Source organism: Rhipicephalus microplus, unplaced genomic scaffold (genome assembly GCF_043290135.1).
Source record: "Rhipicephalus microplus isolate Deutch F79 unplaced genomic scaffold, USDA_Rmic scaffold_53, whole genome shotgun sequence".
NCBI lineage: Eukaryota > Metazoa > Arthropoda > Arachnida > Ixodida > Ixodidae > Rhipicephalus > Rhipicephalus microplus.
The window spans coordinates 688965-712448 of record NW_027464626.1 but is presented as its reverse complement, the minus strand read 5'-3'; positions in this window follow the sequence as shown (position 1 = coordinate 712448).

The following is a 23484-nucleotide window of genomic DNA, read 5'->3' as shown; positions in this document are numbered from 1 at the left end:
TAGTTGTGGAGTTTCCAGTTGTGGAGTTTCTAGTTGTGGAGTTTCGAGTTGCGGAGTTTCTAGTTGCAGAGTCTCTGATTGCGGAGTTTCCAGTTGTGGAGTATCTAGTTGTGGAGTTTGCGCTTGTGAAGTTTCTAGTTGTGGAGTTTCCAGTTGGAGTATCTAGTTGTGGAGTTTCTAGTTGCGGTGTTTTTAATAGCGGAGTTTCTAGTTGTGGAGTTTCAAGTTGCGGAGTCTCAAGTTGTGGAGTTTCCAGTTGTGGAGTTTTTAGTTGTGGAGTTTCTTGTTGTTGAGTATCTAGTTGTGAAGTCTCTCGTTTTGCAGTTTCTAGTTGTAAAGTTTTTAGTTGTGGAGTTTCTAGATATGGAATTTCTAGTTGCCGAGTCTCTATTTGTGGAGTTTGTAGTTGTGGAGTTTGTAGTTGTGGAGTTTCAAGTTGTGGAGTTTCTATTTGCGGAGTTTCTAGTTGCGGAGTATTTATTAGCGGAGTTTCTACTTGTGAAGTTTCAAGTTGCGGAGTCTCAAGTTGTGGAGTTTCCAGTTGTGGAGTTTTTAGTTGTGGAGTTTCTAGTTGTTGAGTTTCTAGTTGTGAAGTCTCTAGTTTTGCAGTTTCTAGTTGTGGAGTTTCTAGATATAGAATTACTAGTTGCCGAGTCTCTATTTGTGGAATTTCTAGTTGCCGAGTCTCTAGTTGTGGAGTTTCTAGTTGCAGAGTCTCTAGTTGTGGAATTTCTAGCTGCCGAGTCTCTATTTGTAGAATTTCTAGGTTCCGAGTCTCTATTTGTGGAGTTTGTAGTTGTGGAGTTTCTAGTTGTGGAGTTTCTAGTTGCAGAATTTCTAGTTGTGGAGTTTCAAGTTGTGGAGTCTCTAGATGTGGAGTTTCTAGTTGTCGAGTTTCCAGTTGTGGCGTATCTAGTAGTGGAGTTTCCAGTTGTGGAGTTTCTAGTTGTGGAGTTTCTAGTTGCGGAGTCCCTAGTTGTGGAGTTTCTAGTTGCGGAGTTTCTAGTTGTGGAGTTTCAAGTTGTGGAGTTTCAAGTTGCGGAGTCTCAAGCTGTGCAGTTTCAAGTTGTTGAGTTTTTAGTTGTGGAGTTTTTAGTTGTTGAGTTTCTAGTTTCAAGTCTCTACTTGTAGATTCTCTAGTTGTTGAGTCTCAAGTTTAGGAGTTTCTAGTTGAAGAGTTTTTAGTTGTGGAGTGCCTAGTTGTGGAGTTTCTAGTTGTGGAGTTTCAAGTTTTGAGTTTCTAGTTGTGGAGTCTCTAGTTGTGTAGTTTCTAGCTGCGGAGTTCCTAGTTGTGGAGTCTCAAGTTGTGGAGTTTAAAGGTTGGAGTTTCAAGTTGTGGAGTCTCTAGTTGTAGAGTTACTAGTTGCGGAGTATCTAGTTGTGGAGTTTCCAGTTGTGGAGTTTCTTGTTGTGGAGTTGCCGAGTCTCTGGTTGTGGAGTTTCTAGTTGTTGAGTTTCGAGTTGTGGAGTCTCTAGTTGTGGAGTTTCTAGTTGTGGAGTTTCCAGTTGTGGAGTATCTAGTTGTGGAGTTTCCAATTGCCGAGTATCTAGTTGTGGAGTTTTAAGTTGTGGAGTTACTAATTGCGGAGTTTCTAGTTGCGGAGTATTTAATAGCGGAGTTTCTACTTGTGAAGTTTCATGTTGCGGAGTCTCAAGTTGTGGAGTTTCCAGTTGTTGAGTTTCTAGTTGTGAAGTCTCTAGATTTGCAGTTTCTAGTTGTGGAGTTTCTAGATATAGAATTTCTAGTTGCCGAGTCCCCATTTGTGGAATTTCTAGTTGCCGAGTCTCTAGTTGTGGAATTTCTAGTTGCCGAGTTTGTATTTTTGGAATTTCTAGTTGCCGAGTTTGTATTTTTGGAATTTCTAGTTGCCGAGTCTCTATTTGTGGAGTTTGTAGTTGTGGAGTTTGTAGTTGTGGAGTCTCTAGTTACGGAGTTTCTAGTTAAGAGTTTCTAGTTGTGGAGTTTCTAGTTATGGAGTTTCCAGTTGCGGAATCTCTAGCTGTGGGTTTTCTAGTTGCGTAACCTAAGGTTGTGAGGTTTCAAGTTGTGGAGTTTCTAGTTGTGGAGTTTCTAGTTGTGGAGTCTCCAGTTGTGTAGTTTCTGGCTGCGGAGTTTCTAGTTGCGGAGTTTCTATTTGTGGAGTTTCTAGCTGCGGAGTTTCTAGTTGCAGAGTCTCTGGTTGTGGAGTTTCTAGTTGCGGAGTCTCTAGTTGTGGAGTTTTTACTTGTGGAGTTTCCAGATATGGAATTTCTAGTTTCCGAGTCTATTTGTGGAGTTTGTAGTTCTGGAGTTTCTAGTTGTGGAGTTTCAATTTGTGGAGTTTCTGGTTGTGGAGTCTCTAGTTGCGGAGTTTCTAGCTGCGGAGTTTTCAGTTGCGGAGTTTCTATTTGTGGAGTTTCTAGCTGCGGAGTTTCTAGTTGCAGTCTTTGGTTGTGGAGTTTCTAGTTGCGGAGTCTCTAGTTGTGGTATATCTAGTTGTGGAGTTTCTAGTTGTGGAGTTTCCAGTTGTGGAGTTTTTAGTTGTGGACTTTCTAGACATGAAATATCTTGTAGTCGAGTCTCTATTTGTGGAGTTTCTAGTTGTGGAGTTTCTAGTTGTGGAGTTTCTAGTTGTGGAGTCTCAAGTTGTGGAGTTTCAAGTTGTGGAGTTTCAAGTTGTGGAGTCTCTAGTTGTGGAGTTTGTAGTTGCGCAGTATCTAGTTGTGGAGTTTCCAGGTGTGGAGTTTCTAGTTGTGGAGTTGCGGAGTCTCTGGTTGTGGAGTTTCTAGTTGTGGAGTTTCGAGTTGTGGAGTCTTTACTTGTAGTTGTGGAGTTTCTAGTTGTGGAGTTTCCAGTTGTGGAGTATCTAATTGTGGAGTTTCCAGTTGTGTAGTTTCTAGCTGCGGAGTTTCTAGTTGCGGAGTTTCTATTTGTGGAGTTTCTAGCTGCAGAGTTTCTAGTTGCAGGGTCTCTGGTTGTGGAGTTTCTAGTTGCGGAGTCTCTAGTTGTGGAGTTTTTAGTTGTGGAGTTTCTAGATATGGAATTTCTAGTTGCTGAGTCTCTATTTGTGGAGTTTGTAGTTGTGGAGTTTCTAGTTGTGGAGTTTCAAGTTGTGGAGTTTTTTGTTGTGGCGTATCTAGAGTGGAGTTTCCAGTTGTGGAGTTTCTAGTTGTGGAGTTTCTAGTTGTGGAGTTTCAAGTTGTGGAGTTTCAAGTTGCGGAGTCTCAAGCTGTGCAGTTTCAAGTTGTTGAGTTTTTAGTTGTGGAGTTTTTAGTTGTTGAGTTTCTAGTTTAGGAGTTTCTAGTTGAAGAGTTTTTAGTTGTGGAGTGCCTAGTTGTGGAGTTTCTAGTTGTGGAGTTTCAAGTTTTGAGTTTCTAGTTGTGGAGTCTCTAGTTGTGTAGTTTCTAGCTGCGGAGTTTCTAGTTGTGCAGTTTTCATTTGTTGAGTTTCTAGTTGTGGAGTCTCAAGTTGTGGAGTCTCTTGTTGTAGAGTTACTAGTTGCGGAGTATCTAGTTGTGGAGTTTTCAGTTGTGGAGTTTCTTGTTGTGGAGTTGCGGAGTCTCTGGTTGTGGAGTTTCTAGTTGTTGAGTTTCGAGTTGTGGAGTCTGTAGTTGTGGAGTTTCTAGTTGTGGAATTTCCAGTTGTGGAGTATCTAGTGGTGGAGTTTCCAGTTGTGAAGTTTCAAGCTGCGGAGTCTCAAGTTGTGGAGTTTCCAGTTGTGGAGTTTTTAGTTGTGGAGTTTCTAGTTGTTAAGTTTCTAGTTTTGCAGTTTCTAGTTGTGGAGTTTCTAGATATAGAATTACTAGTTGCCGAGTCTCTATTTGTGGAATTTCTAGTTGCCGAGTCTCTAGTTGTGGAGTTTCTAGTTGCAGAGTCTCTAGTTGTGGAATTTCTAGTTGCCGAGTCTCTATTTGTGGAATTTCTAGTTGCCGAGTCTCTATTTGTGGAGTTTGTAGTTTTGGAGTTTCTAGTTGTGGAGTTTCTAGTTGCAGAATTTCTAGTTGTGGAGTTTCCAGTTGTGGAGTCTCTAGATGTGGAGTTTCTAGTTGTCGAGTTTCCAGTTGTGGCGTATCTAGTAGTGGAGTTTCCAGTTGTGGAGTTTCTAGTTGTGGAGTTTCTAGTTGCGGAGTCCCTAGTTGTGGAGTTTCTAGTTGCGGAGTTTCTAGTTGTGGAGTTTCAAGTTGTGGAGTTTCAAGTTGCGGAGTTTCAAGCTGTGCAGTTTCTAGTTGTTGAGTTTTTAGTTGTGGAGTTTTTAGTTGTTATTTTCTAGTTTGAAGTCTCTACTTGTAGATTCTCTAGTTGTGGAGTCTCAAGTTTAGGAGTTTTTAGTTGAAGAGTTTTTAGTTGCGGAGTGTCTAGTTGTGGAGTTTCCAGTTGTGGAGTTTCGAGTTTTGGAGTTTCTAGTTGTGGAGTCTCTAGTTGTGTAGTTTCTAGCTGCTGAGTTTCTAGTTGCGGAGTTTTCATTTGTTGAGTTTCTAGTTGTGGAGTCTCAAGTTGTGGAGTTTAAAGTTGTGGAGTCTCTAGTTGTAGAGTTACTAGTTGCGGAGTATCTAGTTGTGGAGTTTCCAGTTCTGGAGTTTCTTGTTGTGGAGTTGCGGAGTCTCTGGTTGTGGAGTTTCTAGTTGTTGAGTTTCGAGTTGTGGAGTCTCTAGTTGTGGAGTTTCTAGTTGTGGAGTTTCCAATTGCCGAGTATCTAGTTGTGGAGTTTTAAGTTGAGGAGTTACTAATTGCGGTGTTTCTAGTTGCGGAGTATTTAATAGCGGAGTTTCTACTTGTGAAGTTTCATGTTGCGGAGTCTCAAGTTGTGAAGTTTCCAGTTGTGGAGTTTTTAGTTGTGGAGTTTCTAGTTGTTGAGTTTCTAGTTGTGAAGTCTCTAGTTTTGCAGTTTCTAGTTGTGGAGTTTCTAGATATAGAATTTCTAGTTGCCGAGTCTCTATTTGTGGAATTTCTAGTTGCCGAGTCTCTAGTTGTGGAGTTTCTAGTTGCAGAGTCTCTAGTTGTGGAATTTCTAGTTGCCGAGTTTGTATTTTTGGAATTTCTAGTTGCCGAGTCTCTATTTGTGGAGTTTGTAGTTGTGGAGTTTGTAGTTGTGGAGTCTCTAGTTACGGAGTTTCTAGTTAAGAGTTTGTAGTTGTGGAGTTTCCAGTTGCGGAATCTCTTGCTGTGGATTTTCTAGTTGCGTAACCTAAGGTTGTGAGGTTTCAAGTTGTGGAGTTTCCAGTTGTGGAGTTTCTAGTTGTGGAGTCTCTAGTTGTGTAGTTTCTGGCTGCGGAGTTTCCAGATATGGAATTTCTAGTTGCCGAGTCTCTATTTGTGGAGTTTGTAGTTCTGGAGTTTCTAGTTGTGGAGTTTCAAGTTGTGGAGTTTCTGGTTGTGCAGTCTCTAGTTGCGGAGTTTCTAGCTGCGGAGTTTTCAGTTGCGGAGTTTCTATTTGTGGAGTTTCTAGCTGCGGAACTTCTAGTTGCAGAGTCTCTGGTTGTGGAGTTTCTAGTTGCGGAGTCTCTAGTTGTGGTATTTCTAGTTGTGGAGTTTCTAGTTGTGGAGTTTCCAGTTGTGGAGTTTTTAGTTGTGGACTTTCTAGACATGAAATTTCTTGTAGCCGAGTCTCTATTTGTGGAGTTTCTAGTTGTGGAGTTTCTAGTTGTGGAGTTTCTAGTTGTGGAGTTTCAAGTTGTGGAGTTTCAAGTTGTGGAGTTTCAAGTTGTGGAGTCTCTAGTTGTGGAGTTTGTAGTTGCGCAGTATCTAGTTGTGGAGTTTCCAGGTGTGGAGTTTCTAGTTGTGGAGTTGCGGAGTCTCTGGTTGTGGAGTTTCTAGTTGTGAAGTTTCGAGTTGTGGAGTCTTTAGTTGTAGTTGTGGAGTTTCTTGTTGTGGAGATTCCAGTTGTGGAGTATCTAGTTGCGGAGTTTCCAGTTGTGTAGTTTCTAGCTGTGGAGTTTCTAGTTGCGGAGTTTCTATTTGTGGAGTTTCTAGCTGCAGAGTTTCTAGTTGCAGAGTCTCTGGTTGTGGAGTTTCTAGTTGCGGAGTCTCTAGTTGTGGAGTTTTTAGTTGTGGAGTTTCTAGATATGGAATTTCTAGTTGCTGAGTCTCTATTTGTGGAGTTTGTAGTTGTGGAGTTTCTAGTTGTGGAGTTTCAAGTTGTGGAGTTTTTGGTTGTGGAGTCTCTAGTTGCGAAGTTTCTAGTTGTTGAGTTTCTAGTTGTGGAGTTTCTAGTTGTGGAGTTTCTAGTTGCGGAATCTCTAGCTGTGGATTTTCTAGTTGCGTAGCTTAAGGTTGTGAGGTTTCAATTTGTGGAGTTTCTAGTTTTGGAGTTTCTAGTTGTGGAGTCTCTAGTTGTGTAGTTTCTAGCTGCGGAGTTTCTAGTTGCGGAGTTTCTACTTGTGGAGTTTCTAGCTGCGGAGTTTCTAGTTGCAGAGTCTCTGGTTGTGGAGTTTCTAGTTGCGGAGTCTCTAGTTGTGTTATTTCTAGTTGTGGAGTTTCTAGTTGTGGAGTTTCCAGTTGTGGAGTTTTTAGTTGTGGACTTTCTAGATATGGAATTTCTAGTTGCCGATTCTCTATTTGTGGAGTTTGTTGTTGTGGGGTTTCTAGTTGTGGAGTTTATAGTTGTGGAGTCTCTAATTTCGGAGTTTCTAGTTGTGGAGTCTCTAGTTGTGGAGTTTCTAGTTGTAGAGTTTCTGGTTGTGAAGTTTCTAGTTGTGGAGTTTCATGTTGTGGAGCTTCTAGTTGTGGAGTCTCAAGTTGTGGAGTTTAAAGTTGTGGAGTTTCAAGTTGGGGAGTCTCTAGTTATGGAGTTTCTAGTTGTGGAGTTTCTAGTTGTGGAGTTTCCAGTTGTGGAGTTTCTAGTTGTGGAGTTGCGGAGTCTCTAGTTGTGGAGTTTCTAGTTGTGGAGTTTCTAGTTGTGGAGTTTCGAGTTGTGGAGTTTCTAGTTGTGGAGTATCAAGTTGTGGAGTTCAAATTTGTGGAGTTTCAAGTTGGGGAGTCTGTAGTTGTAGAGTTTCTAGTTGTGGAGTATCTAGTTGTGCAGTTTCCAGTTGTGGAGTTTCTAGTTGTGGAAATGCGGAGTTTCTAGTTGTGGAGTTTCGAGTTGCGGAGTTTCTAGTGGCAGAGTCTCTGATTGCGGAGTTTCCAGTTGTGGAGTATCTAGTTGTGGAGTTTGCGCTTGTGAAGTTTCTAGTTGTGAAGTTTCCAGTTGGAGTACCTAGTTGTGGAGTTTCTAGTTGCGGTGTTTTTAATAGCGGAGTTTCTAGTTGTGGAGTTTCAAGTTGCGGAGTCTCAAGTTGTGGAGTTTCCAGTTGTGGAGTTTTTAGTTGTGGAGTTTCTTGTTGTTGAGTGTCTAGTTGTGAAGTCTCTAGTTTTGCAGTTTCTAGTTGTAAAGTTTTTAGTTGTGGAGTTTCTAGATATGGAATTTCTAGTTGCCGAGTCTCTATTTGTGGAGTTTGTAGTTGTTGAGTTTCTAGTTGTGGAGTTTCAAGTTGTGGAGTTTCTAGTTGTGGAGTTTCTTGTTGCGGAATCTCTAGCTGTGGATTTTCTAGTTGCGGAATTTAAGGTTGTGAGGTTTCAAGTTGTGGAGTTTCTAGTTTTGGAGTTTCTAGTTGTGGAGTTTCTAGTTGTGGAGTCTCTAGTAGTGGAGTTTCTAGCTGCGGAGTTTCTAATTGTGGAGTTTCTGTTTGTGGAGTTTCTAGCTGCAGAGTTTCTAGTTGCAGAGTCTCTGGCTGTGGAGTTTCTAGTTGCGGAGTCTCTAGTTGTAGAGTTTCCAGTTGTGAAGTTTCTAGTTGTGGAGTTTTTAGTTGTGGGGTTTTTAGTTGTGGAGTTTCTAGATATGGAATTTCTAGTTGCCGAGTCTCTATTTGTGGAGTTTGTTGTTGTGGAGTTTCTAGTTGTGGAGTCTCTAGTTGCGGAGTTTCTAGTTGTGGAGTTTCTAGTTGTGGAGTTTCCAGTTGTAGAGTTTCTGGTTGTGGAGTTTCTAGTTGTGGAGTCTCAAGTTGTGGATTTTAAAGTTGTGGAGTTTCAAGTTGGGGAGTCTCTAGTTGTGGAGTTTCTAGTTGTGGAGTATCTAGTTGTGGAGGTTCTAGTTGGGGAGTTTCTAGTTGTGGAGTTTCGAGTTGTGGAGTTTCTAGTTGCAGAGTCTCTGGTTGTGGAGTTTGTAGTTGCGGAGTTTCTAGTTGTAGATTTTCTGGTTGCGGAGTTTCTAGTTGTGGAGTTTCAAGTTGTGGAGTTTCAAGTTGCGGATTCACAAGCTGTGCAGTTTCTAGTTGTTGAGTTTTTAGTTGTGGAGTTTTTAGTTGTTGAGTTTCTAGTTTGAAGTCTCTACTTGTAGATTCTCTAGTTGTGGAGTCTCAAGTTTAGGAGTTTCTAGTTGAAGAGTTTTTAGTTGTGGAGTGTCTAGTTGTGGAGTTTCCAGTTGTGAAGTTTCGAGTTTTGGAGTTTCTAGTTGTGGAGTCTCTAGTTGTGTAGTTTTTAGCTTCGGAGTTTCTAGTTGCGGAGTTTTCATTTATTGAGTTTCTAGTTGTGGAGTCTCAAGTTGTGGAGTTTAAAGTTGTGCCGTTTCAAGTTGTGGAGTTTCAAGTTGTGGAGTCTCTAGTTGTAGAGTTACTAGTTGCAGAGTATCTAGTTGTGGAGTTTCCAGTTGTGGAGTTTCTTGTTGTGGAGTTGCGGAGTCTCTGGTTGTGGAGTTTCTAGTTGTTGAGTTTCGAGTTGTGGAGTCTGTAGTTGTGGAGTTTCTAGTTGTGGAGTTTCCAGTTGTGGAGTATCTAGTTGTGGAGTTTCCAGTTGTGAAGTATCTAGCTGTGGAGTTTCCAGTTGTGGAGTATCTAATTGTGGAGTTTTAAGTTGTGGAGTTTCTATTTGCGGAGTTTCTAGTTGCGGAGTATTTATTAGCGGAGTTTCTACTTGTGAAGTTTCAAGTTGCGGAGTCTCAAGTTGTGGAGTTTCCAGTTGTGGAGTTTTTAGTTGTGGAGTTTCTAGTTGTTGAGTTTCTAGTTGTGAAGTCTCTAGTTTTGCAGTTTCTAGTTGTGGAGTTTCTAGATATAGAATTACTAGTTGCCGAGTCTCTATTTGTGGAATTTCTAGTTGCCGAGTCTCTAGTTGTGGAGTTTCTAGTTGCAGAGTCTCTAGTTGTGGAATTTCTAGTTGCCGAGTCTCTATTTGTAGAATTTCTAGGTTCCGAGTCTCTATTTGTGGAGTTTGTAGTTTTGGAGTTTCTAGTTGTGGAGTTTCTAGTTGCAGAATTTCTAGTTGTGGAGTTTCCAGTTGTGGAGTCTCTAGATGTGGAGTTTCTAGTTGTCGAGTTTCCAGTTGTGGCGTATCTAGTAGTGGAGTTTCCAGTTGTGGAGTTTCTAGTTGTGGAGTTTCTAGTTGCGGAGTCCCTAGTTGTGGAGTTTCTAGTTGCGGAGTTTCTAGTTGTGGAGTTTCAAGTTGTGGAGTTTCAAGTTGCGGAGTTTCAAGCTGTGCAGTTTCTAGTTGTTGAGTTTTTAGTTGTGGAGTTTTTAGTTGTTATTTTCTAGTTTGAAGTCTCTACTTGTAGATTCTCTAGTTGTGGAGTCTCAAGTTTAGGAGTTTTTAGTTGAAGAGTTTTTAGTTGCGGAGTGTCTAGTTGTGGAGTTTCCAGTTGTGGAGTTTCGAGTTTTGGAGTTTCTAGTTGTGGAGTCTCTAGTTGTGTAGTTTCTAGCTGCTGAGTTTCTAGTTGCGGAGTTTTCATTTGTTGAGTTTCTAGTTGTGGAGTCTCAAGTTGTTAAGTTTAAAGTTGTGGAGTTTCAAGTTGTGGAGTCTCTAGTTGTAGAGTTACTAGTTGCGGAGTATCTAGTTGTGGAGTTTCCAGTTCTGGAGTTTCTTGTTGTGGAGTTGCGGAGTCTCTGGTTGTGGAGTTTCTAGTTGTTGAGTTTCGAGTTGTGGAGTCTCTAGTTGTGGAGTTTCTAGTTGTGGAGTTTCCAGTTGTGGAGTATCTAGTTGTGGAGTTTCCAATTGCCGAGTATCTAGTTGTGGAGTTTTAAGTTGAGGAGTTACTAATTGCGGTGTTTCTAGTTGCGGAGTATTTAATAGCGGAGTTTCTACTTGTGAAGTTTCATGTTGCGGAGTCTCAAGTTGTGAAGTTTCCAGTTGTGGAGTTTTTAGTTGTGGAGTTTCTAGTTGTTGAGTTTCTAGTTGTGAAGTCTCTAGTTTTGCAGTTTCTAGTTGTGGAGTTTCTAGATATAGAATTTCTAGTTGCCGAGTCTCTATTTGTGGAATTTCTAGTTGCCGAGTCTCTAGTTGTGGAGTTTCTAGTTGCAGAGTCTCTAGTTGTGGAATTTCTAGTTGCCGAGTTTGTATTTTTGGAATTTCTAGTTGCCGAGTCTCTATTTGTGGAGTTTGTAGTTGTGGAGTTTGTAGTTGTGGAGTCTCTAGTTACGGAGTTTCTAGTTAAGAGTTTGTTGTTGTGGAGTTTCCAGTTGCGGAATCTCTTGCTGTGGATTTTCTAGTTGCGTAACCTAAGGTTGTGAGGTTTCAAGTTGTGGAGTTTCTAGTTGTGGAGTTTCTAGTTGTGGAGTCTCTAGTTGTGTAGTTTCTGGCTGCGGAGTTTCTAGTTGCGGAGTTTCTATTTGTGGAGTTTCCAGCTGCGGAGTTTCTAGTTGCAGAGTCTCTGGTTGTGGAGTTTCTAGTTGCGGAGTCTCTAGTTGTGGAGTTTTTACTTGTGGAGTTTCCAGATATGGAATTTCTAGTTGCCGAGTCTCTATTTGTGGAGTTTGTAGTTCTGGAGTTTCTAGTTGTGGAGTTTCAAGTTGTGGAGTTTCTGGTTGTGGAGTCTCTAGTTGCGGAGTTTCTAGCTGCGGAGTTTTCAGTTGCGGAGTTTCTATTTGTGGAGTTTCTAGCTGCGGAGTTTCTAGTTGCAGAGTCTCTGGTTGTGGAGTTTCTAGTTGCGGAGTCTCTAGTTGTGGTATTTCTAGTTGTGGAGTTTCTAGTTGTGGAGTTTCCAGTTGTGGAGTTTTTAGTTGTGGACTTTCTAGACATGAAATTTCTTGTAGCCGAGTCTCTATTTGTGGAGTTTCTAGTTGTGGAGTTTCTAGTTGTGGAGTTTCTAGTTGTGGAGTCTCAAGTTGTGGAGTTTCAAGTTGTGGAGTTTCAAGTTGTGGAGTCTCTAGTTGTGGAGTTTGTAGTTTCGCAGTATCTAGTTGTGGAGTTTCCAGGTGTGGAGTTTCTAGTTGTGGAGTTGCGGAGTCTCTGGTTGTGGAGTTTCTAGTTGTGAAGTTTCGAGTTGTGGAGTCTTTAGTTGTAGTTGTGGAGTTTCTTGTTGTGGAGTATCTAGTTGTGGAGTTTCCAGTTGTGGAGTTTCTAGTTGTGGAGTTTCGAGTTGCGGAGTTTCTAGTTGCAGAGTCTCTGATTGCGGAGTTTCCAGTTGTGGAGTATCTAGTTGTGGAGTTTGCGCTTGTGAAGTTTCTAGTTGTGGAGTTTCCAGTTGGAGTATCTAGTTGTGGAGTTTCTAGTTGCGGTGTTTTTAATAGCGGAGTTTCTAGTTGTGGAGTTTCAAGTTGCGGAGTCTCAAGTTGTGGAGTTTCCAGTTGTGGAGTTTTTAGTTGTGGAGTTTCTTGTTGTTGAGTATCTAGTTGTGAAGTCTCTCGTTTTGCAGTTTCTAGTTGTAAAGTTTTTAGTTGTGGAGTTTCTAGATATGGAATTTCTAGTTGCCGAGTCTCTATTTGTGGAGTTTGTAGTTGTGGAGTTTGTAGTTGTGGAGTTTCAAGTTGTGGAGTTTCTATTTGCGGAGTTTCTAGTTGCGGAGTATTTATTAGCGGAGTTTCTACTTGTGAAGTTTCAAGTTGCGGAGTCTCAAGTTGTGGAGTTTCCAGTTGTGGAGTTTTTAGTTGTGGAGTTTCTAGTTGTTGAGTTTCTAGTTGTGAAGTCTCTAGTTTTGCAGTTTCTAGTTGTGGAGTTTCTAGATATAGAATTACTAGTTGCCGAGTCTCTATTTGTGGAATTTCTAGTTGCCGAGTCTCTAGTTGTGGAGTTTCTAGTTGCAGAGTCTCTAGTTGTGGAATTTCTAGCTGCCGAGTCTCTATTTGTAGAATTTCTAGGTTCCGAGTCTCTATTTGTGGAGTTTGTAGTTGTGGAGTTTCTAGTTGTGGAGTTTCTAGTTGCAGAATTTCTAGTTGTGGAGTTTCAAGTTGTGGAGTCTCTAGATGTGGAGTTTCTAGTTGTCGAGTTTCCAGTTGTGGCGTATCTAGTAGTGGAGTTTCCAGTTGTGGAGTTTCTAGTTGTGGAGTTTCTAGTTGCGGAGTCCCTAGTTGTGGAGTTTCTAGTTGCGGAGTTTCTAGTTGTGGAGTTTCAAGTTGTGGAGTTTCAAGTTGCGGAGTCTCAAGCTGTGCAGTTTCAAGTTGTTGAGTTTTTAGTTGTGGAGTTTTTAGTTGTTGAGTTTCTAGTTTCAAGTCTCTACTTGTAGATTCTCTAGTTGTTGAGTCTCAAGTTTAGGAGTTTCTAGTTGAAGAGTTTTTAGTTGTGGAGTGCCTAGTTGTGGAGTTTCTAGTTGTGGAGTTTCAAGTTTTGAGTTTCTAGTTGTGGAGTCTCTAGTTGTGTAGTTTCTAGCTGCGGAGTTCCTAGTTGTGGAGTCTCAAGTTGTGGAGTTTAAAGGTTGGAGTTTCAAGTTGTGGAGTCTCTAGTTGTAGAGTTACTAGTTGCGGAGTATCTAGTTGTGGAGTTTCCAGTTGTGGAGTTTCTTGTTGTGGAGTTGCCGAGTCTCTGGTTGTGGAGTTTCTAGTTGTTGAGTTTCGAGTTGTGGAGTCTCTAGTTGTGGAGTTTCTAGTTGTGGAGTTTCCAGTTGTGGAGTATCTAGTTGTGGAGTTTCCAATTGCCGAGTATCTAGTTGTGGAGTTTTAAGTTGTGGAGTTACTAATTGCGGAGTTTCTAGTTGCGGAGTATTTAATAGCGGAGTTTCTACTTGTGAAGTTTCATGTTGCGGAGTCTCAAGTTGTGGAGTTTCCAGTTGTTGAGTTTCTAGTTGTGAAGTCTCTAGATTTGCAGTTTCTAGTTGTGGAGTTTCTAGATATAGAATTTCTAGTTGCCGAGTCCCCATTTGTGGAATTTCTAGTTGCCGAGTCTCTAGTTGTGGAATTTCTAGTTGCCGAGTTTGTATTTTTGGAATTTCTAGTTGCCGAGTTTGTATTTTTGGAATTTCTAGTTGCCGAGTCTCTATTTGTGGAGTTTGTAGTTGTGGAGTTTGTAGTTGTGGAGTCTCTAGTTACGGAGTTTCTAGTTAAGAGTTTCTAGTTGTGGAGTTTCTAGTTATGGAGTTTCCAGTTGCGGAATCTCTAGCTGTGGGTTTTCTAGTTGCGTAACCTAAGGTTGTGAGGTTTCAAGTTGTGGAGTTTCTAGTTGTGGAGTTTCTAGTTGTGGAGTCTCCAGTTGTGTAGTTTCTGGCTGCGGAGTTTCTAGTTGCGGAGTTTCTATTTGTGGAGTTTCTAGCTGCGGAGTTTCTAGTTGCAGAGTCTCTGGTTGTGGAGTTTCTAGTTGCGGAGTCTCTAGTTGTGGAGTTTTTACTTGTGGAGTTTCCAGATATGGAATTTCTAGTTTCCGAGTCTATTTGTGGAGTTTGTAGTTCTGGAGTTTCTAGTTGTGGAGTTTCAATTTGTGGAGTTTCTGGTTGTGGAGTCTCTAGTTGCGGAGTTTCTAGCTGCGGAGTTTTCAGTTGCGGAGTTTCTATTTGTGGAGTTTCTAGCTGCGGAGTTTCTAGTTGCAGTCTTTGGTTGTGGAGTTTCTAGTTGCGGAGTCTCTAGTTGTGGTATATCTAGTTGTGGAGTTTCTAGTTGTGGAGTTTCCAGTTGTGGAGTTTTTAGTTGTGGACTTTCTAGACATGAAATATCTTGTAGTCGAGTCTCTATTTGTGGAGTTTCTAGTTGTGGAGTTTCTAGTTGTGGAGTTTCTAGTTGTGGAGTCTCAAGTTGTGGAGTTTCAAGTTGTGGAGTTTCAAGTTGTGGAGTCTCTAGTTGTGGAGTTTGTAGTTGCGCAGTATCTAGTTGTGGAGTTTCCAGGTGTGGAGTTTCTAGTTGTGGAGTTGCGGAGTCTCTGGTTGTGGAGTTTCTAGTTGTGGAGTTTCGAGTTGTGGAGTCTTTACTTGTAGTTGTGGAGTTTCTAGTTGTGGAGTTTCCAGTTGTGGAGTATCTAATTGTGGAGTTTCCAGTTGTGTAGTTTCTAGCTGCGGAGTTTCTAGTTGCGGAGTTTCTATTTGTGGAGTTTCTAGCTGCAGAGTTTCTAGTTGCAGGGTCTCTGGTTGTGGAGTTTCTAGTTGCGGAGTCTCTAGTTGTGGAGTTTTTAGTTGTGGAGTTTCTAGATATGGAATTTCTAGTTGCTGAGTCTCTATTTGTGGAGTTTGTAGTTGTGGAGTTTCTAGTTGTGGAGTTTCAAGTTGTGGAGTTTTTTGTTGTGGCGTATCTAGGAGTGGAGTTTCCAGTTGTGGAGTTTCTAGTTGTGGAGTTTCTAGTTGTGGAGTTTCAAGTTGTGGAGTTTCAAGTTGCGGAGTCTCAAGCTGTGCAGTTTCAAGTTGTTGAGTTTTTAGTTGTGGAGTTTTTAGTTGTTGAGTTTCTAGTTTAGGAGTTTCTAGTTGAAGAGTTTTTAGTTGTGGAGTGCCTAGTTGTGGAGTTTCTAGTTGTGGAGTTTCAAGTTTTGAGTTTCTAGTTGTGGAGTCTCTAGTTGTGTAGTTTCTAGCTGCGGAGTTTCTAGTTGTGCAGTTTTCATTTGTTGAGTTTCTAGTTGTGGAGTCTCAAGTTGTGGAGTCTCTTGTTGTAGAGTTACTAGTTGCGGAGTATCTAGTTGTGGAGTTTTCAGTTGTGGAGTTTCTTGTTGTGGAGTTGCGGAGTCTCTGGTTGTGGAGTTTCTAGTTGTTGAGTTTCGAGTTGTGGAGTCTGTAGTTGTGGAGTTTCTAGTTGTGGAATTTCCAGTTGTGGAGTATCTAGTGGTGGAGTTTCCAGTTGTGAAGTTTCAAGCTGCGGAGTCTCAAGTTGTGGAGTTTCCAGTTGTGGAGTTTTTAGTTGTGGAGTTTCTAGTTGTTAAGTTTCTAGTTTTGCAGTTTCTAGTTGTGGAGTTTCTAGATATAGAATTACTAGTTGCCGAGTCTCTATTTGTGGAATTTCTAGTTGCCGAGTCTCTAGTTGTGGAGTTTCTAGTTGCAGAGTCTCTAGTTGTGGAATTTCTAGTTGCCGAGTCTCTATTTGTGGAATTTCTAGTTGCCGAGTCTCTATTTGTGGAGTTTGTAGTTTTGGAGTTTCTAGTTGTGGAGTTTCTAGTTGCAGAATTTCTAGTTGTGGAGTTTCCAGTTGTGGAGTCTCTAGATGTGGAGTTTCTAGTTGTCGAGTTTCCAGTTGTGGCGTATCTAGTAGTGGAGTTTCCAGTTGTGGAGTTTCTAGTTGTGGAGTTTCTAGTTGCGGAGTCCCTAGTTGTGGAGTTTCTAGTTGCGGAGTTTCTAGTTGTGGAGTTTCAAGTTGTGGAGTTTCAAGTTGCGGAGTTTCAAGCTGTGCAGTTTCTAGTTGTTGAGTTTTTAGTTGTGGAGTTTTTAGTTGTTATTTTCTAGTTTGAAGTCTCTACTTGTAGATTCTCTAGTTGTGGAGTCTCAAGTTTAGGAGTTTTTAGTTGAAGAGTTTTTAGTTGCGGAGTGTCTAGTTGTGGAGTTTCCAGTTGTGGAGTTTCGAGTTTTGGAGTTTCTAGTTGTGGAGTCTCTAGTTGTGTAGTTTCTAGCTGCTGAGTTTCTAGTTGCGGAGTTTTCATTTGTTGAGTTTCTAGTTGTGGAGTCTCAAGTTGTGGAGTTTAAAGTTGTGGAGTCTCTAGTTGTAGAGTTACTAGTTGCGGAGTATCTAGTTGTGGAGTTTCCAGTTCTGGAGTTTCTTGTTGTGGAGTTGCGGAGTCTCTGGTTGTGGAGTTTCTAGTTGTTGAGTTTCGAGTTGTGGAGTCTCTAGTTGTGGAGTTTCTAGTTGTGGAGTTTCCAATTGCCGAGTATCTAGTTGTGGAGTTTTAAGTTGAGGAGTTACTAATTGCGGTGTTTCTAGTTGCGGAGTATTTAATAGCGGAGTTTCTACTTGTGAAGTTTCATGTTGCGGAGTCTCAAGTTGTGAAGTTTCCAGTTGTGGAGTTTTTAGTTGTGGAGTTTCTAGTTGTTGAGTTTCTAGTTGTGAAGTCTCTAGTTTTGCAGTTTCTAGTTGTGGAGTTTCTAGATATAGAATTTCTAGTTGCCGAGTCTCTATTTGTGGAATTTCTAGTTGCCGAGTCTCTAGTTGTGGAGTTTCTAGTTGCAGAGTCTCTAGTTGTGGAATTTCTAGTTGCCGAGTTTGTATTTTTGGAATTTCTAGTTGCCGAGTCTCTATTTGTGGAGTTTGTAGTTGTGGAGTTTGTAGTTGTGGAGTCTCTAGTTACGGAGTTTCTAGTTAAGAGTTTGTAGTTGTGGAGTTTCCAGTTGCGGAATCTCTTGCTGTGGATTTTCTAGTTGCGTAACCTAAGGTTGTGAGGTTTCAAGTTGTGGAGTTTCCAGTTGTGGAGTTTCTAGTTGTGGAGTCTCTAGTTGTGTAGTTTCTGGCTGCGGAGTTTCCAGATATGGAATTTCTAGTTGCCGAGTCTCTATTTGTGGAGTTTGTAGTTCTGGAGTTTCTAGTTGTGGAGTTTCAAGTTGTGGAGTTTCTGGTTGTGGAGTCTCTAGTTGCGGAGTTTCTAGCTGCGGAGTTTTCAGTTGCGGAGTTTCTATTTGTGGAGTTTCTAGCTGCGGAACTTCTAGTTGCAGAGTCTCTGGTTGTGGAGTTTCTAGTTGCGGAGTCTCTAGTTGTGGTATTTCTAGTTGTGGAGTTTCTAGTTGTGGAGTTTCCAGTTGTGGAGTTTTTAGTTGTGGACTTTCTAGACATGAAATTTCTTGTAGCCGAGTCTCTATTTGTGGAGTTTCTAGTTGTGGAGTTTCTAGTTGTGGAGTTTCTAGTTGTGGAGTTTCAAGTTGTGGAGTTTCAAGTTGTGGAGTTTCAAGTTGTGGAGTCTCTAGTTGTGGAGTTTGTAGTTGCGCAGTATCTAGTTGTGGAGTTTCCAGGTGTGGAGTTTCTAGTTGTGGAGTTGCGGAGTCTCTGGTTGTGGAGTTTCTAGTTGTGAAGTTTCGAGTTGTGGAGTCTTTAGTTGTAGTTGTGGAGTTTCTTGTTGTGGAGATTCCAGTTGTGGAGTATCTAGTTGCGGAGTTTCCAGTTGTGTAGTTTCTAGCTGTGGAGTTTCTAGTTGCGGAGTTTCTATTTGTGGAGTTTCTAGCTGCAGAGTTTCTAGTTGCAGAGTCTCTGGTTGTGGAGTTTCTAGTTGCGGAGTCTCTAGTTGTGGAGTTTTTAGTTGTGGAGTTTCTAGATATGGAATTTCTAGTTGCTGAGTCTCTATTTGTGGAGTTTGTAGTTGTGGAGTTTCTAGTTGTGGAGTTTCAAGTTGTGGAGTTTTTGGTTGTGGAGTCTCTAGTTGCGAAGTTTCTAGTTGTTGAGTTTCTAGTTGTGGAGTTTCTAGTTGTGGAGTTTCTAGTTGCGGAATCTCTAGCTGTGGATTTTCTAGTTGCGTAGCTTAAGGTTGTGAGGTTTCAATTTGTGGAGTTTCTAGTTTTGGAGTTTCTAGTTGTGGAGTCTCTAGTTGTGTAGTTTCTAGCTGCGGAGTTTCTAGTTGCGGAGTTTCTACTTGTGGAGTTTCTAGCTGCGGAGTTTCTAGTTGCAGAGTCTCTGGTTGTGGAGTTTCTAGTTGCGGAGTCTCTAGTTGTGTTATTTCTAGTTGTGGAGTTTCTAGTTGTGGAGTTTCCAGTTGTGGAGTTTTTAGTTGTGGACTTTCTAGATATGGAATTTCTAGTTGCCGATTCTCTATTTGTGGAGTTTGTTGTTGTGGGGTTTCTAGTTGTGGAGTTTATAGTTGTGGAGTCTCTAATTTCGGAGTTTCTAGTTGTGGAGTCTCTAGTTGTGGAGTTTCTAGTTGTAGAGTTTCTGGTTGTGAAGTTTCTAGTTGTGGAGTTTCATGTTGTGGAGCTTCTAGTTGTGGAGTCTCAAGTTGTGGAGTTTAAAGTTGTGGAGTTTCAAGTTGGGGAGTCTCTAGTTATGGAGTTTCTAGTTGTGGAGTTTCTAGTTGTGGAGTTTCCAGTTGTGGAGTTTCTAGTTGTGGAGTTGCGGAGTCTCTAGTTGTGGAGTTTCTAGTTGTGGAGTTTCTAGTTGTGGAGTTTCGAGTTGTGGAGTTTCTAGTTGTGGAGTATCAAGTTGTGGAGTTCAAATTTGTGGAGTTTCAAGTTGGGGAGTCTGTAGTTGTAGAGTTTCTAGTTGTGGAGTATCTAGTTGTGCAGTTTCCAGTTGTGGAGTTTCTAGTTGTGGAAATGCGGAGTTTCTAGTTGTGGAGTTTCGAGTTGCGGAGTTTCTAGTGGCAGAGTCTCTGATTGCGGAGTTTCCAGTTGTGGAGTATCTAGTTGTGGAGTTTGCGCTTGTGAAGTTTCTAGTTGTGAAGTTTCCAGTTGGAGTACCTAGTTGTGGAGTTTCTAGTTGCGGTGTTTTTAATAGCGGAGTTTCTAGTTGTGGAGTTTCAAGTTGCGGAGTCTCAAGTTGTGGAGTTTCCAGTTGTGGAGTTTTTAGTTGTGGAGTTTCTTGTTGTTGAGTGTCTAGTTGTGAAGTCTCTAGTTTTGCAGTTTCTAGTTGTAAAGTTTTTAGTTGTGGAGTTTCTAGATATGGAATTTCTAGTTGCCGAGTCTCTATTTGTGGAGTTTGTAGTTGTTGAGTTTCTAGTTGTGGAGTTTCAAGTTGTGGAGTTTCTAGTTGTGGAGTTTCTTGTTGCGGAATCTCTAGCTGTGGATTTTCTAGTTGCGGAATTTAAGGTTGTGAGGTTTCAAGTTGTGGAGTTTCTAGTTTTGGAGTTTCTAGTTGTGGAGTTTCTAGTTGTGGAGTCTCTAGTAGTGGAGTTTCTAGCTGCGGAGTTTCTAATTGTGGAGTTTCTGTTTGTGGAGTTTCTAGCTGCAGAGTTTCTAGTTGCAGAGTCTCTGGCTGTGGAGTTTCTAGTTGCGGAGTCTCTAGTTGTAGAGTTTCCAGTTGTGAAGTTTCTAGTTGTGGAGTTTTTAGTTGTGGGGTTTTTAGTTGTGGAGTTTCTAGATATGGAATTTCTAGTTGCCGAGTCTCTATTTGTGGAGTTTGTTGTTGTGGAGTTTCTAGTTGTGGAGTCTCTAGTTGCGGAGTTTCTAGTTGTGGAGTTTCTAGTTGTGGAGTTTCCAGTTGTAGAGTTTCTGGTTGTGGAGTTTCTAGTTGTGGAGTCTCAAGTTGTGGATTTTAAAGTTGTGGAGTTTCAAGTTGGGGAGTCTCTAGTTGTGGAGTTTCTAGTTGTGGAGTATCTAGTTGTGGAGGTTCTAGTTGGGGAGTTTCTAGTTGTGGAGTTTCGAGTTGTGGAGTTTCTAGTTGCAGAGTCTCTGGTTGTGGAGTTTGTAGTTGCGGAGTTTCTAGTTGTAGATTTTCTGGTTGCGGAGTTTCTAGTTGTGGAGTTTCAAGTTGTGGAGTTTCAAGTTGCGGATTCACAAGCTGTGCAGTTTCTAGTTGTTGAGTTTTTAGTTGTGGAGTTTTTAGTTGTTGAGTTTCTAGTTTGAAGTCTCTACTTGTAGATTCTCTAGTTGTGGAGTCTCAAGTTTAGGAGTTTCTAGTTGAAGAGTTTTTAGTTGTGGAGTGTCTAGTTGTGGAGTTTCCAGTTGTGAAGTTTCGAGTTTTGGAGTTTCTAGTTGTGGAGTCTCTAGTTGTGTAGTTTTTAGCTTCGGAGTTTCTAGTTGCGGAGTTTTCATTTATTGAGTTTCTAGTTGTGGAGTCTCAAGTTGTGGAGTTTAAAGTTGTGCCGTTTCAAGTTGTGGAGTTTCAAGTTGTGGAGTCTCTAGTTGTAGAGTTACTAGTTGCAGAGTATCTAGTTGTGGAGTTTCCAGTTGTGGAGTTTCTTGTTGTGGAGTTGCGGAGTCTCTGGTTGTGGAGTTTCTAGTTGTTGAGTTTCGAGTTGTGGAGTCTGTAGTTGTGGAGTTTCTAGTTGTGGAGTTTCCAGTTGTGGAGTATCTAGTTGTGGAGTTTCCAGTTGTGAAGTATCTAGCTGTGGAGTTTCCAGTTGTGGAGTATCTAATTGTGGAGTTTTAAGTTGTGGAGTTTCTATTTGCGGAGTTTCTAGTTGCGGAGTATTTATTAGCGGAGTTTCTACTTGTGAAGTTTCAAGTTGCGGAGTCTCAAGTTGTGGAGTTTCCAGTTGTGGAGTTTTTAGTTGTGGAGTTTCTAGTTGTTGAGTTTCTAGTTGTGAAGTCTCTAGTTTTGCAGTTTCTAGTTGTGGAGTTTCTAGATATAGAATTACTAGTTGCCGAGTCTCTATTTGTGGAATTTCTAGTTGCCGAGTCTCTAGTTGTGGAGTTTCTAGTTGCAGAGTCTCTAGTTGTGGAATTTCTAGTTGCCGAGTCTCTATTTGTAGAATTTCTAGGTTCCGAGTCTCTATTTGTGGAGTTTGTAGTTTTGGAGTTTCTAGTTGTGGAGTTTCTAGTTGCAGAATTTCTAGTTGTGGAGTTTCCAGTTGTGGAGTCTCTAGATGTGGAGTTTCTAGTTGTCGAGTTTCCAGTTGTGGCGTATCTAGTAGTGGAGTTTCCAGTTGTGGAGTTTCTAGTTGTGGAGTTTCTAGTTGCGGAGTCCCTAGTTGTGGAGTTTCTAGTTGCGGAGTTTCTAGTTGTGGAGTTTCAAGTTGTGGAGTTTCAAGTTGCGGAGTTTCAAGCTGTGCAGTTTCTAGTTGTTGAGTTTTTAGTTGTGGAGTTTTTAGTTGTTATTTTCTAGTTTGAAGTCTCTACTTGTAGATTCTCTAGTTGTGGAGTCTCAAGTTTAGGAGTTTTTAGTTGAAGAGTTTTTAGTTGCGGAGTGTCTAGTTGTGGAGTTTCCAGTTGTGGAGTTTCGAGTTTTGGAGTTTCTAGTTGTGGAGTCTCTAGTTGTGTAGTTTCTAGCTGCTGAGTTTCTAGTTGCGGAGTTTTCATTTGTTGAGTTTCTAGTTGTGGAGTCTCAAGTTGTTAAGTTTAAAGTTGTGGAGTTTCAAGTTGTGGAGTCTCTAGTTGTAGAGTTACTAGTTGCGGAGTATCTAGTTGTGGAGTTTCCAGTTCTGGAGTTTCTTGTTGTGGAGTTGCGGAGTCTCTGGTTGTGGAGTTTCTAGTTGTTGAGTTTCGAGTTGTGGAGTCTCTAGTTGTGGAGTTTCTAGTTGTGGAGTTTCCAGTTGTGGAGTATCTAGTTGTGGAGTTTCCAATTGCCGAGTATCTAGTTGTGGAGTTTTAAGTTGAGGAGTTACTAATTGCGGTGTTTCTAGTTGCGGAGTATTTAATAGCGGAGTTTCTACTTGTGAAGTTTCATGTTGCGGAGTCTCAAGTTGTGAAGTTTCCAGTTGTGGAGTTTTTAGTTGTGGAGTTTCTAGTTGTTGAGTTTCTAGTTGTGAAGTCTCTAGTTTTGCAGTTTCTAGTTGTGGAGTTTCTAGATATAGAATTTCTAGTTGCCGAGTCTCTATTTGTGGAATTTCTAGTTGCCGAGTCTCTAGTTGTGGAGTTTCTAGTTGCAGAGTCTCTAGTTGTGGAATTTCTAGTTGCCGAGTTTGTATTTTTGGAATTTCTAGTTGCCGAGTCTCTATTTGTGGAGTTTGTAGTTGTGGAGTTTGTAGTTGTGGAGTCTCTAGTTACGGAGTTTCTAGTTAAGAGTTTGTTGTTGTGGAGTTTCCAGTTGCGGAATCTCTTGCTGTGGATTTTCTAGTTGCGTAACCTAAGGTTGTGAGGTTTCAAGTTGTGGAGTTTCTAGTTGTGGAGTTTCTAGTTGTGGAGTCTCTAGTTGTGTAGTTTCTGGCTGCGGAGTTTCTAGTTGCGGAGTTTCTATTTGTGGAGTTTCCAGCTGCGGAGTTTCTAGTTGCAGAGTCTCTGGTTGTGGAGTTTCTAGTTGCGGAGTCTCTAGTTGTGGAGTTTTTACTTGTGGAGTTTCCAGATATGGAATTTCTAGTTGCCGAGTCTCTATTTGTGGAGTTTGTAGTTCTGGAGTTTCTAGTTGTGGAGTTTCAAGTTGTGGAGTTTCTGGTTGTGGAGTCTCTAGTTGCGGAGTTTCTAGCTGCGGAGTTTTCAGTTGCGGAGTTTCTATTTGTGGAGTTTCTAGCTGCGGAGTTTCTAGTTGCAGAGTCTCTGGTTGTGGAGTTTCTAGTTGCGGAGTCTCTAGTTGTGGTATTTCTAGTTGTGGAGTTTCTAGTTGTGGAGTTTCCAGTTGTGGAGTTTTTAGTTGTGGACTTTCTAGACATGAAATTTCTTGTAGCCGAGTCTCTATTTGTGGAGTTTCTAGTTGTGGAGTTTCTAGTTGTGGAGTTTCTAGTTGTGGAGTCTCAAGTTGTGGAGTTTCAAGTTGTGGAGTTTCAAGTTGTGGAGTCTCTAGTTGTGGAGTTTGTAGTTTCGCAGTATCTAGTTGTGGAGTTTCCAGGTGTGGAGTTTCTAGTTGTGGAGTTGCGGAGTCTCTGGTTGTGGAGTTTCTAGTTGTGAAGTTTCGAGTTGTGGAGTCTTTAGTTGTAGTTGTGGAGTTTCTTGTTGTGGAGATTCCAGTTGTGGAGTATCTAGTGTTGGAGTTTCCAGTTGTGTAGTTTCTAGCTGTGGAGTTTCTAGTTGCGGAGTTTCTATTTGTGGAGTTTCTAGCTGCAGAGTTTCTAGTTGCAGAGTCTCTGGTTGTGGAGTTTCTAGTTGCGGAGTCTCTAGTTGTGGAGTTTTTAGTTGTGGAGTTTCTAGTTATGGAATTTCTAGTTGCTGAGTCTCTATTTGTGGAGTTTGTAGTTGTGGAGTTTCTAGTTGTGGAGTTTCAAGTTGTGGAGTTTTTGGTTGTGGAGTCTCTAGTTGCGAAGTTTCTAGTTGTTGAGTTTCTAGTTGTGGAGTTTCTAGTTGTGGAGTTTCTAGTTGCGGAATCTCTAGCTGTGGATTTTCTAGTTGCGTAGCTTAAGGTTGTGAGGTTTCAATTTGTGGAGTTTCTAGTTTTGGAGTTTCTAGTTGTGGAGTCTCTAGTTGTGTAGTTTCTAGCTGCAGAGTTTCTAGTTGCGGAGTTTCTACTTGTGGAGTTTCTAGCTGCGGAGTTTCTAGTTGCAGAGTCTCTGGTTGTGGAGTTTCTAGTTGCGGAGTCTCTAGTTGTGTTATTTCTAGTTGTGGAGTTTCTAGTTGTGGAGTTTCCAGTTGTGGAGTTTTTAGTTGTGGACTTTCTAGATATGGAATTTCTAGTTGCCGATTCTCTATTTGTGGAGTTTGTTGTTGTGGGGTTTCTAGTTGTGGAGTTTCTAGTTGTGGAGTCTCTAGTTGCGGAGTTTCTAGTTGTGGAGTCTCTAGTTGTGGAGTTTCTAGTTGTAGAGTTTCTGGTTGTGAAGTTTCTAGTTGTGGAGTTTCATGTTGTGGAGCTTCTAGTTGTGGAGTCTCAAGTTGTGGAGTTTAAAGTTGTGGAGTTTCAAGTTGGGGAGTCTCTAGTTATGGAGTTTCTAGTTGTGGAGTTTCTAGTTGTGGAGTTTCCAGTTGTGGAGTTTCTAGTTGTGGAGTTGCGGAG